The sequence below is a fragment of the Galleria mellonella genome, unplaced genomic scaffold (assembly GCF_026898425.1).
Source record: "Galleria mellonella isolate WM207_F2 unplaced genomic scaffold, CSIRO_AGI_GalMel_v1 utg266, whole genome shotgun sequence".
NCBI lineage: Eukaryota > Metazoa > Arthropoda > Insecta > Lepidoptera > Pyralidae > Galleria > Galleria mellonella.
Genome location: NW_026442061.1, coordinates 4,210,540 through 4,223,468, shown reverse-complemented (window position 1 = coordinate 4,223,468; position 12,929 = coordinate 4,210,540).

The window sequence follows — 12,929 nt, the reverse complement described above, 5'->3', positions numbered from 1 at the left end:
TCATTCATATCTATAGATTACATAGGTTCCATTTTTACTCTGGTAACACTTTTATTTCAGTTAATGGACGATGTTTTTCTTCATATCTTTTCATAAGTGTTTTTAGAATTGAAATTATGATATCGTTACAATGAATAACTCATCACCTTTATGTCTTTATTTCAATTATTTGGAGTTAGCAAAATATATTTCGCTCATTCACTTATATCTTTTTGCAATCATTTCCACATTCATAATCAATCTGGCTCTATCCTCTTTCACACAGTTCATCCATGTCTTTTTAAGTCTTCCTTTGCCTTTGCAGATATTTATACTTAATACTTAACTCAAAATATGCTCTTCATCTCTATAAATCATATGTCCATACCAAATTAAAATAAATAACAGTTCTAAGATATAAACTGCCTGAACTAAAATAAAAATCTGGAATGTTCCATAATGTTCTGGAACCATTCGATCCTCTGATAAGAAAACTGTATCCTAAAAAGAACACTGTCTTGAAATCATCGCGATAACCACTTATCTCAAGGATGAATTAAAAAAAACATATTACATAAGCGGCGTCACGCAAACATGTTGTTGTATGCAGAATGAATGCGTGTGCATACGTTAAAACTGTTCGAATCAAAGAAACAAAGTATATTTTTGTTGCGAGAACTTTTTTTAGCGATCCATCAAGATTGTAAAATGTATTTTCGTTTCAAATGTGACTGTATTTCCTGAAGTGTTAGAAAACACACGTTAGAAAGTGAGGTCATTGGTCGTTAGTGAGAAAAACAAGATAGTATATCAAGACAACAGTTCACACACGTTTCTGTATCTCTGTCAGCTACTCCACTAGCGTTTTCATTGGAAACATGTAAAACAATACCAGATACCTGTTTAAAACATTAATGTTTAAATTGATTTCTCATCACTAAAGAACTATAATGAACATTGGCAACACCTTTGCTATTAATGAAAACTCATATAGTATTAAATTAATTCTCATGTAATTTGATAGAAAAGTAAATATTATTAATGTTTTATAACAAAACTAAAGCCATTTTCTGAAGAATCTCATCGTTCAATTGATTCTAAAACTTGAGAAAGAATGTTAACAATCTTATGCTATGTGTACTTAAAATAATTTATATATTAAGAATAGAATTATAGAGTTTTGCATATTTATACTTTAAAAGTTTATTGTCAACTAAATATATTACAAGATTTTCTCCAATCAGCTGTGTAGTAGTATCAGATTTGAAGAAAATATTATCTAAATAGTTCTTTATAGATGTAACATTCATTGACAATTGCGACTTCTCTCTGTCTACGTCAGATTTTAGCATTGCAAGATCATTCGTTTCAAAATCATCAATCGAATCATAATCGTGTTTGTAATCGATTAGCCTGATAGCTCCAACAGAAATCCAATTGGTATTATTAATAGAAATTATAATTCTACCATACATTATTTATACCAAAGATAAGTTACCTAAATTGACTACCCTAAAAATATCCATGGACTGTTTGCATCCATCAACTCCCTGCTTAATTATGGTCCAAAGTTCGATGGAAGACGAACTCTCCAGAGGTTAATCACCAACGTTTTTACATTTATAATAAATATAGGTTGTTAAAATCATTATTTACCGTATCTTTCATAGGTTATCTATCAGATAAATTGTGAACACTAGATCGTGACACATTCTAAATATAATGTCTGTTGCATATACGTCATTGTAATAAATTGTTTGTGCTAGCTGCTTTACTTTAAAATATTATAATAAATGTAAATAAATATAATATAAATAAATTCTTGTAATTATTTTTTGTATTTATTGTAATAATATAATAAATATAATATAATATAAATAAATTCTTGTAATTGTTTATATTCATAATAAGTTTACTATTGTAATCTTTTGGAGGTAACAATAAAGAGTATCTATCTATAATAAGTAGAAAATCAATACACAGAGACAAAAAATCGTAAATCAAGCAAAACTATGGTATTGAATGGAAAACTGTATACTTGCAATATTTATTTATTTATTTATTCATTAGTACAAATATGTGTACATGGCGGACTTAATGCTAAAAGCATTCTCTCCCAGTCAACCATAGGGAAGTGTCAGAATACTCGAATGCGGTACTACTAATTATTAATATACATACGTACTAAAATTACATATATAAACGAATAAATATATATAAATAACAAATATACTTACACATATATGACATATACTATATTATACACGAAATTGAGAATAATATAAAGTACTTACTGCTCGGATAAAAATAAAAAGTGTGCGTTAACGCTTTTTTTGAAAGACGGTTTAGTCGGTAGTCTCTTAATGGCATCAGGAAGCGCGTTCCAGAGTCGTGAAGAATGTAGGAGAAAAGAGTTTGAAGCGTAACCAGTACGGTGAGAGGGGAAGGATAATTGGAGAGTATTATTGGAACGAAGGTTACGTTCGTGAGTTTCAAAAAGATAATGGAATTTACTCCTTAAGTAGTTAGGAGACTGGGGGTTTCGAAGAAGAGTGCAGAGGGTACAAAGAGTTCTAACGTTTCTGCGTTGACGAATGGAAAGCCACTTGAGCTGAGACCGATATAAAGAAATGTGATCGAATTTGCGGAGGTTGAAGATAAAGCGTATAGCTTGGTTGAGGAGACGGTCCAGCTTATCGAGAAGATCTTCATTAAGATCTGGATAACACACATCAGCATAATCAATAATCGGAATAATAAGTGCGTGAACAAGATTAATTTTTGTAGCGATAGGCAAAAAGTTTTTAAAGCAATATAAGGAGCGTAGCGTAGCCACAACTGAGCGACTTACCTCCGCAACTTGATGTGACCAACTGAGTGATGAGTCTATGTAAAGGCCAAGATCTTTAACACAAGTTTTTAATTTTATAACTAAATTGTTAAATGTAATTGGTGCCATTGTGTTAACATTAAGTTTAGCTAATTGTCTAGAACTGCCAATTACAATAGCTTGACACTTAGAGGGGTTAACAGCTAATCCATAGTTAGACGACCATGCCAGAATGCTGTTCAGATCGTTATTAATATTCGCTACAGATTGATTGATATCATCTACAGTGCTCTGAGTATATATCTGAAGATCGTCTGCGTAAAAGTGGTAATGACAGCCAAGGACAAGAGAAAGAAGATTAATAAAAATAGAGAACAATAAAGGAGAGAGGATCCCACCCTGAGGCACTCCGGCAATCAATTCCTGCCAGTCTGAGAGTTTATGGTCAATGCGAACTGCCTGTTGTCGACCACTCAGATAGGAGGAGAACCAGTTTAATGCAGAAGATGAGAACCCATTACTTTGCAAAATGGCAAGGAGAATTTTGTGGTCTACCATATTAAAAGCGTTGGAGAAGTCAATAAGAACGAGAATAGTGACCAAACCATCATCCATGCCAAATCGAATGTCTTCAGTGACTTTTAGAAGAGCAGTGGTGGTACTGTGTCCAGGGCGAAAACCGGATTGAAAAGGAGTTAAAATTTTATTTTTATGAATAAAGCTGGACACCTGCTTATTTGCTACACTCTCCAGGATTTTGGACAAAAAGGGAAGAAGAGAAATGGGGCGAAAATCATTTAGGGATTGAGGTACTGAGACCTTTGGAAGAGGGAGAACAATTGCATTACGCCACAGAGAGGGGAAGTTACCAGACGAAAAGGAGAAGTTTATAATGTGAGTAATTACTGGAGTAATGTGATCCAATAGAGCTGTGATCATATCTCGACTTACACCATCATATCCCATAGCCTTAGATTTTATAGACAATATAGTTTTACGGGTTTCGTCGTGAGTTATTGGAGAAAAAGCGAAATTATCTTCAGATGAAATCGATTGAACTATATTGGAGATAGTAGCTGATTTAGTCGATGAATTGATACAATTGGTGGATGAAAAGTGACGGTTAAGTTCATTTGATGTGAATGGGTAGGAAGTATCATACTTGTGCAGCTTGCATGCCCTGAAAATATTTTACAAACGAAGAGTTCTGCTACATAGATACAAAGCTAACCAGAAGAAGTATTTTGAAGTTATCTTCTTGGGTACTTCTGTCCCTCTTGTATTTCTGCTATGATTGGATGTTTGTGTTTTGGTTAAAAGATAGGATAAGTATAACACTCAGGAATAGCATCGCAAGAATGGGCATGCACCATGGGCACAGTGTATTCTGTGAATTTCTGTAATGTTTTTTTCAGTTACCACTTTCCATAATTACCACTTTCCCTTAGATAGACCGTCATCTTGTTTGCCGTTCTACGAGTACCATAAAAAAATAACTACATAAGTACTTCTATGTCCTATTTCTGTCTAACAAGTACTTTGTTTACAAATTTTAATTCAGTTAAACATCCTCCGAAAGTTAGTAAAATGCAAGTAACGCTTCGGGCGTATGCTCGTTACATATGCTTGAGTAATGTATGCTTTATTGCACATAGAAATACCGTAATAGTTAGAAATATTTCAAAATAATATGAGCAAAGGTGGACTTGTTTCCAGAAGAGATCTCTTTCAGATTCCTTCCATCAGAGAGATTCATTAACATCCATTAAAAAAACCACTCTAAAAATAAAGTATCTGTAAAAATAGATAAATTGCCTTATAAGCTGATTGTCATATGAACGTAAATTTTGTAGTTCCAATTGGGTAGTTCGTCGAAAGAAGGGGTACTCAATTTAATTATGTATTATTTTATAACGATATATATATATATATATATACTTATATAACAATATGTACAATTGTTGAATTAATATCATTGATAAAGATCTTACCTGAACAGTGGTGTAAACAACCTGCTCTTTGATAACACAGTACACTGTAAATTGTTTTCATTTTTACATTTGTTGGCTGAAAGTCATGTATATCGAATCGTATATTTATCGCATTACAAACATAAACTTCGTAAAATTATTTCAAATGATTGAACTACGAGGGCTTTTTTAAAAACATTTAAATAAATAAATAAATAAATAAACTCTGCTCCTTGCAAATTATTCTTTTGGCTAGTTTATTACAATCATTTAATTTAATTTAATAATTTTAATAAATTATTACCTTAGTTTATTGTTTTAAAATGCTTCATTTAAAAATAAATCACGTGTTTGCAAAACTTGCGTCGATTGAATAGCGGTAGGAAATTGATGGATAATATTGAAAGTTATAATAGAAGTTAATCTTCGAGTGTTGCCAGTCGCATGCCATCTTTTTTCTTTTCTTCTCTAACCAAATGTTGTAATTGGCAATGAGTTATTAATTAACAATCGTAGGCTGTGTGCACAGCATAGTTCTGATAACAGGTAATTCAATTTTATTATATATATATATATATATATATATATATATATATATATATATATATATATATATATATATAATTCTTTAAGTGGTGCAATAAAGATTGAAAAATAAAATAAATAATATGCTAATTGCAAAATCTAGCGTTACCTCATTACTATAGCATTGTACTTGAATTAAATAACAATCTAAAAAACAGCAATATTTTAGCCTTATCTATATTGGATGGTTTACGGGTAGTCTAATAATAAAATTATAATAACAGACAGTACAATAATAATAAATACGGATTGTGTATTGTTAATATATTTTTTTACCTTTTTTACCTTACCAGGTCGGGCTAACTGGCCTATAAATAGGGGGGAAAGGGATTGTTAGTAATGGAGACTGAGAATCCCATTGCTAGCAATATATCTAACCAGGTCGACCTCCTCGCGGTTCCCCCTAGAAACTATCATGGTTAATTCCTGATGAATTCATCACGATGGGCTAACTAGCCTGTTTTCATTCTTACCTGTCACCCTTCACTGGTGCTCCGCCAGCGTATCCCGTTAGCGCAGGCGGGGTTACCATTCCATTCACACTCATCTCTCATAAAAAAAAAACTGGCCTATCATTCTTACGTATTATCCCTCACTAGTGCCCTGTCAGCGTATCTACCTATCTACCAGAGGGAGACTTTGTACAAAAGTCGTTTGCTCGGGCATCTCTGTCCTATTCGTGTTACAACCGTGAAGCAGTTATGTTTGCATGGCTGTGTTTCGGTTTGAAGATTGGGATATAGCGTGAATTTACAGGGTACAGAGGAATAACACCTGTGTACTCAGGAATGGCAATGCATGGGAGGTATCTGGGCGAAACAGTATACTCTGTTATGTCCATGGTACTGCTCATGTCTATAGGCGACGGTTACCACTTTCCATCAGGTTGGCCGTCAGCTTGTTTGCCATTCTAAATTGTATAAAAAAAAAGCATAATCAAGATCGTCCTGACGGTAAGTGGTCACTGAACACTTGCCACTCAAGAGCCACCGCTCTCGTCGACCCTTGTCACATGAAGGCCCTATCAAGTAATGACACTGTTACTCTTGAAGTAAATTTAATACGTCTTGATCACAGTTTGGCAAACATATTATATGTCAAAGTAACGTACGCCCTGTATCAAATTTGGGTCTATTGGAATAAATTCGATGACCGTATTCATTTATACCGGATACATTTTTTTTACATTACATGAAAATGGCAAAGGTTAAGTGATAAATAAATAGATTGCTGTTATCTATAAATAGACGTGGATGAAGATAGGCAACTGCGTAAAATATTTACAACTGAAATTTTTTATGGGTGAAAATGGAATGGTAACACCGCCAGCGCTGGGGGGAAAGGGATTGTTAGTAATGGAGACTAAAAGTCCCATTGCTAGCAATACGCCTTGTCAGGCCGACCTTCTCACGGTTCCCCCTGGAAACTATCATGGTTAATTCCTGATGAATTCATCATGATGGGCTGACTGGCCTGTTTTCATTCTCATCTATCACCCTTTACTGGTGCTCCGCCAGCGTATCCCGTTGGCGCAGGCGGGGTTACCATACCATTTTCACCCATCAAAAAAAAAAAAAAACACCGCCAGCGCTATTGGTATACACGGGCTGGGTACCAGTGAGAGGTGACAGGCGATAATGAAAGCAGATCAGTTGGCTGATTGTAACGAATACTGTAAGAATTAACCAAGATAGTTTCCAAGGAAAACTTGAAGACGACCTGATAAGATATATTCCTAGAAACAATCTATTCCCTCCTTGTTTTGTAGTTCCGGCATGGAAGAGGACACACCTTACTTTATCCGTGAGCGTCATAATGGTCGAGGGATGGCCAGCAGAAGAACATCAGCAAAGCTTAACTACAGTTGTATTCATTAATTTCCCTTTATATATGTGTATAGGCCTCAAGATATGTTCCGAACTGCCATTCTACAAATACAGTAGACTCGTTCAAAGAATTTCATTCCGTATTTCTGTTATACGTTGTTTAAGACGTCTCAAAGTTAAATTCGCTTACGGTTGAAGTTAAAACCTCAAAGGAATTTTATTTTGCATCGTATCTATTGATACCAAAAACGGACGTCGGTTACACAAACATTATACGGTATTTATCAATTCCTCAGATATTAATGTTAAATTAAAATTGTATACAGAATTGGAGTAATAAAAAATTACATGTAACCTAAGCATTTAATACTGATATTATAAATAATTGAGTGCTATGTAACATTCTAATAATACGTGTTTTACACCAAATAGTTGCGCACTTTATCAGAGTTTTTGCAGGGAACGGAACAGATAGTATTTTATCTCTGCAAAAAAAAAATGCGACTTCAGTCACGACTGGTGACACGGCAAAATAATATTAATTAGTAAAAAATAAATAAAAAAAAAAATGTTATCATGTCAATTCTTATTTTAAATCGAATAAAACAACGGTTGATAACGAGCTCGTTTTTTAAATACACAATTGGGATTTAACGCGAGGAAAAAATAAACATTTGCAGGTAAACTTAAGAACAAGGAATTACATAGAAGGAATGATAAAATAAAAACTGTAAATCATATGGTTGCTCCTTTCTTCTTATGCAAATATAATAAGTAAAAAGAGGACGTAAGATACACCTTCAGTTGTCATTTTTCTCAATTCATAGCAGGCTAGTGTATAGAAAATGTTTGATATGTCAATTATTTGTCAATGACATATTTTATATTACTAGATTATATATTCGACACAGCTTATGTTAAAAGTATGCAAGCAGGTTGTATCTAAATTTGGTAGGGTTATACGGCCATATAACATTTTTTGTCCACTAGCCTGCTGTGAATTGACAATTTTATCACTCCTTCTATGTAATTCCTTGTTCTTAGAGGTAAACCTACATACTCGCTTCTTTATTGGCAACCATTCTTTTTAATTAAACTTCAGAAAGAAGTAGGTTGTCAATTTAGTTTGTATATACCAGAGGGAGACTTTGTACAGAAGTCGTTTGCTTGGATCCTGTCCCATTCGTGTTTCAATCGTGAAGCAGTTGTGTTTCGTTTTGAAGGGTGGGATATGGAATTTACAGGGTACAGAGGAATAACACCTGAGTCCTCAGGAATGGCAACGCATGGGGGATATCTTGGACAAAAACAGTATACTCTGTTATGGCCATGGTGCTGCTCATATCTATAGGCTACGGTTACCACTTTCCATCAGGTGGGCCGCCAGCTTGTTTGCCATTCTAAGTTGTATAAAAAAAAAATCTTTATTTTTTAAAGTTTTTAACCTCACCGTCAGTTTTACAACTGTTAATACGCTACCTGTAAATTCACTGCCATATCCCCCAGCCTTTAAATCTAAATCGAAAACAAATGAATTACGAATTGAGCCGTATGGACAGAGCGTAATGCCTTTCTTTTTCTAATAAACAGAACAAAAAAATCTATAATGATTAAAAACGTTGTTTGCTGAGCAAATCCTTCTTGTTTCACTTCTGATTAAATTCGTCGGATTTACAAGACGGCCTTAGCCTTCCCCGGGATTAAATTAAGCCTCACCTCTCACTGTGTCAATGTAGTTGCTGTTAATCCTGGCTTAAGGGAGTCACAGTATAGGGAATGTATGAGATTGTCCGACGTCTACCACGTAAGCCTTCCGACGTTACTTCATCCTTACGTCGCTGGACAAAATCACCCAATATAACTTTGTAAGTAAACATTAATGGCTTGTACTGGTCTATAATCTAGATATTGGACGCGGCTTCACGTGTGTTTTTTGATTTCTTAGCGGATGCTTACGTTATATAATAAAGGTATGTACCAAATTTCAACTGTCTAGACTTGGTAGTTTTGGCTGTGTGTTGATCATTCAGTTAGAATAAATGATTTTATATAGATAAAATAAATTTCATCAATCTTGATTTAGAAGGTTTAGTAAACTTGAGTGGCGACCCCGTACGGGCAAACGCAGTGTAGGACAACTCCCTACTAGATGAAATGACGACCTCAAATGCATTGCAGGGAGTCAGTGGATGCGGGTGGCTCAGGCCGTTCCTTATGGCAGTCTATGGGGGAGGCTTATGTCCAGCAGTGGACGGATAATGGCTGAGATCATGATGAGAGATGATATATAACCAGAGGGAGACTGTACAAAAGTCGATTGCTTGGGTACCTCTGTCCCATTCGTGTTTCTACCACCTCAAACAAGAATAACACCTGAGTCCTCAGGAATGGCAACGCATGGGGGGTATCATTGGCGAAACAGTATACTCTGTTATGTCCATGGCACTGCTCATGTCTATGGGCGACGGTTACCACTTTCCATCAGGTGGGCCGTCAGCTTGTTTGCCATTCTAAGTTGTATAAAAAAAATACATACATAAATGTATACATATAAATGGATCATATATATATTACAGTTACGAAAATAACACCATTTGTCATGTGACTCGTTAAATAATATATCAACATAAAGTTCTTATTCAGCGCAAAAAAGCAGCTTTATTTCGCTTAAACACAGTTAATGCAATGCAAGCAATGTACAATACAATACGCAAACATTTTAATGTAGCGGTCAAAACTCTTAACCAATCAAAAGTACTTTTTTTTTTGATGGGTGATAACGGTATGGTAACCCCGCTTGCGCTAACGGGATACGCTGGCGAAGCACCAGTGAAGGGTGATAGATGAGAATGAAAACAGGCCAGTTAGCCCATCATGATGAATTCATTAGGAATTAACCATGATAGTTTCCAGGGGGGACCGCGAGGAGATCGACCTGGTTGGGTATATTACTACTTTTAACTGAACAGGTTGGTCAAAAGTGGTTTTGACTGCAAATTTGCGGTTAGGTTAGGTTAGGTTTTTTTAAATAGATGAAAATGGAATGGTAACCTCGCCCGCGCTATCGGTATACACCGGCGGGGCACCAGTGAAAGATGATAGGTGAGAATGGATGCAGGTCAGTTGGCCCACCATGATGAATTCGATAAGAAATAATCATGATGGTTTCCAGGGGGAACCGCGTAGAGATCGACCTGACAGGGTCAATTGCTAGCAATGGGGCTATTAGACCTCATTACTAACGATCCCTTTCCCCCCGGTTAGGTTAGATTAGGTATTTTTAACTGTTATTTTAGTCAAAAGTATTTTTTTTAATACAACTTAAAATGGCAAACAAGCTGACGGCCCACCTGATGGAAAGTGGTAACCGTCGCCTATACACATGAGCAGTACCATGGACATAACAGAGTATACTGTTTCGCCTATGACACCTCCCATGCGGTGCCATTCCTGAGGACTCAGGCGTTATTCCTCTGTACCCTGTAAATTCACGCCATATCCCACCCTTCCAACCGAAACACAGCTATGCAAATACAACTGCTTCACGGTTGAAACACGAATGGGACAGAGGTACCTAAGCAATCGACTTTTGTACAAAGTCTCGCTCTGGTATTGATTAAAGCATACGGTCAAAAGTACTTTTGACTGGTTAAGAATTTTGACTGCAACATTATTTTGTTACACAATTATGCAACAGTATGACACTGCAACAAACTAAGTGTACCGTCATGTCGTACCAGCATAGTGCAGCTAGCTATCTTATCACCCGGCGTCGTGTTGTCTAAACAATATTAAAAGAGTGTGGTCCTGCAAATAAAACCGACTTTAATTCTGACAAAATAAATTATTTTTGATATAAACTGAGTTATGACTATTTTTTATTGTTATAATTCAAAACACACACAAAGAAATTTTTTTTTATACAACTTAGAATGACAAACAAGCTGACGGCCCACCTGATGGACAGTGGTAACCGTCGCCTATACACATGAGCAGTACCATGGACATAACAGAGTATACTGTTTCGCCCATGATACCCCCTATGCGTTGCCATTCCTGAGGACTCAGATGTTATTCCTCTGTACCCTGTAAATTCACGCCATATCTTGTACTTGGCTTTATGTACATATCATTTATGTTACCTCGCTTTTTACGTAATATCTATATATGTTGTAATTCGTGTGCTGTTATTAATGCAAATAAATTATCTATCTATCTATCTATCTATCTATAAAAACTAAACGACTGAACCGATTCTGATAAAATTTTTCTGTGACCAATCTGTAAATATATCCTTTCAGATAAAAAAAAAAATTACAATATTAATAAAATATAGGTTTAGATTTGACGGAATTATAAGATACAACCGACTTTAAGAAGAAGGAGGTAATCAATTCGGTTATATTTTTTTTTAAATGTTTGTTACCTCATAACTTAAGACCGTCTTTTGTACCTTTATGTGTATATTTTGATCTGTACTCCATGCTACTGTATTTCAATTGAATTGTTTATATGTCATTGTTTATTTTTATGTTTTTGGTGCAATAAAGACCAGAGGGAGACTTTGTACAAAAGTCATTTGCTTGGATACCTCTATCCTATTCGTGTTTCAACCGTGAAGCAGTTGTGTTTGCATGGCTGTGTTTCGGTTTGAAGGGTGGGGTATGGCGTGAATTTACAGGGTACAGAGGAATAACATCTAAGTCCTCAGGAATGGCAACGCATGGGGGGTATCATGGGCGAAACAGTATACTCTGTTATGTCCATGGTACTGCTCATGTCTATAGACGACGGTTACCACTTTATTGGTTTTACTCACTAGTGTTGAATTAAAGTAACAGTATTTACGTAATTATGTAAACAACATGCAGTCTTCATTAAGCTGTCTACATAGGTACGGTGAGTCATAGGTTTAGCATACAATACCCGGGTCGCGGGTTCGAGGCCCGGCCGGTGACGCGCCTGACCCGATTACGTGGTATACGGAACATTTAGTTAATCGGTATTGACATGGTTTTTAATTTGAAGGTCCATATTTTAATGGTTTACGTATAATTCAATTGTTGCCAACCCGCCTGCCAAGCGTGGCAACTACTGGAAAAACTCCTCTTATGGGGAAGGCTTATGTCCATCATGGTTAATTAACGCATTCGTCATGATGGGCCACCTGACCTGACTTCCTCCTTACCTATCACCCCACACTGGGGGAAAGGGATTGTAAATAATGACACTAGAGGCTCCAATGCTAACAATATACTTTATTAGGATGGGGGAAAGGGATTGTTACTAATGGAGACTGAGAATCCCATTGCTAGCAATATACCCAACCAGGTCGACCTCCTCGCGGTTCCCCCTGGAAACTATCATGGTTAATTCCTGATGAATTCGTCACGATGGGCTAATTAACGTATTCTGTTAGCGCAGCGCAAACCATTTTCACCCATCAAAAAAAATACCTTATTAGGTCGACCTCCACGCGGTCTCCCCTGGAAACCATCTTGATTGTCTTTTATGAATTCATTACTATGGGTCAACTGACCTGCTTTTATCCCCACCTATCATCCCTCACTGGTGCCCCGCCAGCGTATACCGTCAGCGCGGGCGGGGTTACTATTCCATTATCCACACAATTTAATTCTCTCCATCCTTGGGTTGTCTGAAAGGGATCGCTGTTTGGCGATGGGCACGCCTGCTGTTGCCTCTTTAATATGCTTTTATGTACCTAATTGTATTTGTATA